The sequence below is a fragment of the Otolemur garnettii genome, unplaced genomic scaffold, assembly GCF_000181295.1.
Source record: "Otolemur garnettii isolate 467f Iridium unplaced genomic scaffold, OtoGar3 scaffold00013, whole genome shotgun sequence".
Classification (NCBI taxonomy): domain Eukaryota; kingdom Metazoa; phylum Chordata; class Mammalia; order Primates; family Galagidae; genus Otolemur; species Otolemur garnettii.
Genome location: NW_003852408.1, coordinates 28287734 through 28291649, shown reverse-complemented (window position 1 = coordinate 28291649; position 3916 = coordinate 28287734). Strand labels below are relative to the sequence as shown.

General features: G+C 38.4%; 1 protein-coding gene across 1 annotated transcript in view; it reads left to right on the top strand.

Moving 5' to 3' along the window:
* Nucleotides 1–3916, top strand: part of FAM117B (family with sequence similarity 117 member B) — a 139305-nt gene that overhangs the window by 112801 nt on the left and 22588 nt on the right.

Below are 3916 nucleotides of genomic sequence, written 5' to 3'. Positions count from 1 at the left end.
GCTTGAGCCCAGGAGTTGGAGGTTGCTGTGAGCATGATGCCATGGCACTCTACCCAGGGGGATAGCTTGAGGCTCCGTCTCAAAAAAAAAAAAAGAAATACAGTAACATCTCAGGGTACAAAATCAGTGTCCATAAACCAGTAACTGTATATGCCAATAACAGCCAAATTGAGAAACAAAGACACAGTTCCCTTCACAGTAGCTTCAAAGAAAATGAAATACCTAGGAATATACCTAACAAAAGGGGTGAAGGACCTCTACAAAGAGAATTATGAAACCCTAAGAAAAGAAATAGCAGAAGATACTAACAAATGGGAGAACATACTATGTTCTTGACTCGGAAGAATCAACATTGTTAAAATGTTTATACTTCCCCAAGCAATCTACAGATTCAGTGCAATCTTCATTAAAATACCAATATCATACTTGTAGAGAACTGGAAAAAGTAGTACTTCATTTTGTATGGAACCAGAAAAACCCCTGTTGAGCTAAGGTAATTCTTAGTAATAAAATCAAAGCCAGAGGCATCACCCTACCAGACTTTAGGCTATAAGTTCACAGTGATCAAAATAGCCTGGTATTAGCACAAAAATAGAGACATAGATATTTGGAACTGAATGAAAACCAAGAGATAAAACCAATCTGATCTTTGACGGGGAAAGCATACGCTAGGAAAAGAATCCCTATTCAATAAAATGATGCTGGGAGAACTGGATAAACGCATGTAAAACATGGGGCAAAAATTTTCTAAAGACTTCAGCAATTAAAACTACAACAAAAATAAACAAATGGGACTTAATTAAACTGAAAGCCCTCTGTGCAACTAAGGCCACAACAATTAATGCAAATAGACAACCTTCAGAATGGGAAAAGATACTTTGCATCAACTCAAATTAATCGACAACAAAAAAAAGAGCAAATAATCCTATCTACCACTGGGCAAGAGACATGAACAGAACCTCCTCTGAGGAAGACAGATGAATGACTAACATATGAAAAAATGCTCATCATCCCTAATTATCAGAGACACGCAGATCAAAACCACCCTAAGATAATAACCTAACCCCAGTGAGAATACCCCACGGCAAGAAGTCTCAAGGCTACAGATGCTGGCACAGGTGTAAAGAGAGGGGAACACCTTTATACTGTTTGTAGGACTGCAAACTCTAATACAGTCTCTTTGGAAAGAAGTATGGAGAATCCTCAACTCCAGTTAGACCCCCCATTTGATGATCCTACAATCCCATTACTAGGAATCTACGCAGGAGGAAAAAAAAATCATTCTACCATGAAGACATTTTTGTTTTGTTTGGTTTGGGACAGAATCTCACTATGTCACCCTCAGTAGAGTGCATGGCGTCACAGCTCACAGCAACCTCAGACTCTTTTGGGCTTAAGTGATTCTCTTGCCTCAGCCTCCCAAGTAGCTGGGACTACAGGTGCTCGACACAATGCCCGCCAGTTTTTTTTGTTGCAGTTGTCATTGTTTAGCAGGCCCAGGCTGGGTTTGAACCCACCAGCCTGGGTGTATGCGGACAGTGCCCTAATCACTGAGCTGCGGGCGCCCAGTCTTTATATCATAAAGACATTTGCACTAGATTGTTTATTGCAGTTCAGTTTACTGTTGCCAAGAGGTGCAAACAACCTAAATGCCCATCAACTCAGGAATGGACTAACAAACTGTGGTATATGTATACCAGGGAATATTATTCAGCCATAAAAGTGGAGACTTTACATATTTTATATTAACCTGGATGGACTTGAAACACATTGTTTTCAGTAAAGTATCATAAGAATGGAAAACCAGATATCTAATGTACTCAATACTAATAGAAAGCCAGTAGTAGATGATCTAACACATGTCCATAAAAGAGAAAAACTCAATTCAATTCAAGTTCGGGAGTAGGGGGACCGAGGGAGGAAGGTGAGGGGAGGAGATTGGTATGTTCCCACTTAAAAGGCAAATTGTAAGGGTATATGGCACACCTTTTGGGTACAGGACAAGTGCAAGAGGGTCTCTACTAAACAAACACAAATACTGGAACCTAGTGATTTGTACCCTTGTGTTAACCTGGAATAAAATAAAAATTTATGATATATTTCAAAATAGCTAGAAGAGATTTCCAACACTAAATGTTTGAAGTTATAAATATCTTAAATACTCTTGATTTGTTCATTACATATTATATGTATGTATTAAAATATCACATATATTCTAAAAATACCTGTAATTGTTATGTATTAAAAGATAAAAATAAAGGGACAAATGACTAAAAACTACACACAAAAAAGATGATGTGGAAATGGCCCTTAAACATACTATGAAAAATAGGGCCAGGCACAGGGGCTAACGCCTATAATCTTAGCACCTGGGGAGGCTGAGGTAGGAGGATTACCTGAGCTCTTGAGTTCGAGACCAGCCTGAGCCAGAGTGAGACTTTGTCTCTAAAAAGTAGCTGACTTTACAGCAGGAGCTACCTGAGAGGCAGAGGGAAGAGAATCTTTTAAGCCCAAGAGTTTGAGGTTGCTGTGAACTGTGACTCTATGGCACTCTACTGAGGGTGACAAAGCAAGACTGACTCTGTCTCAAAAAAAAAAAATATATATATATATACATATATATATATATAAAATCCAATGACTCATACTTTGAATAAGAATTAAAATATGTTTTCAGACCCGGCACAGTGTCTTACACCCAAAATCCCAACTTTTGGGAAGCTGAGATGGGAGGATCACTTGACTCCAAGAGTTGAGGACCAGCCTGGGAAACATAGCAGGCCCCTTCTTTATAAAAAGTTAAAAAAAGTAGCTAGGTGTGATGGCATACAACCTGTAGTTTCAGCTACCTGGGAGGCTGAGGCAAGAAGATCACTTAAACAGGAAGTTTGAGGCTGCAGTGGACTATGATCATACCACTGTCCACTGTACTCCAGCCTGAGCAATAGAGCAAGATCCTGTTTTGGCTCGGCACCTGTGGCTCAAGTGGGTAAGGTGCCAGCCACATACACCTAAGGTGGCAGGTTTGAATCCAGCCCAGGCCGCCAAATAACAATGACGGCTGCAACCAGAAAATAGCTGCGCGCTGTGGCAGGTGCCTGTAGTCCCAGCTACTTGGGAAGCTGAGGCAGGAGACTTGCTTGAGCCCAGGAGTTGGAGGTTGCTGTGAGCTATGATGCCATGGCACTCTACCCAGGGGTACAGCTTGAGGCTCTGTCTCAAAAAAAAAAAAATGCAAACATTTTCAATATATCAGATACAGGTTATATATAAACACCATGAAGAGCTCTTTCAAGCTAATAAGAAAAACAAAAATACTTCCCCTTGCTACAAAGTGGATCAATGACTGGTAATCATTTAAAACATTTACCTTCACTGATACTCAATAATATGTAAGTTAAGAGAATTGAGACTCTTAGTAATTTATGAAATTTAGGAGTGGTTAAAAATGAATCCAGTGTTGGACATTTTGTAAAGTATATATTTTCATGTCGTACATTTATATAGACATGTATAGAGAAAAGATATTTTATTGTTCTATTTAGCACTATGGATCAGAGTTCTGAAAATCTTTCCTGTTTTTTTTTCTGTCCTTTAACCAAGTGTCCTCCCACTCTAAGAATTTATCCTAAGGAAATATTTATATATATTTGCAACTGTTTATTTAAGAGAATGTTTATAACAGCATGGGTTTCTAATAGTGAAAATTTGGAAACTAATAACATCATTGATTTCTAAATATAATATATTCATACAATGAAGTACTAACCAACTGTAAAAATGATTTGGTGAACAAAAGTTTGAAAGCATGGAGACGTGTTAGAGATCTGATAAGTTAAAAAATAACACTAACGTAAGGAAAATCTTATCCACTTGTGGTGAGAAAGTAAATGAGCATAGCCATTATGGAAAACAG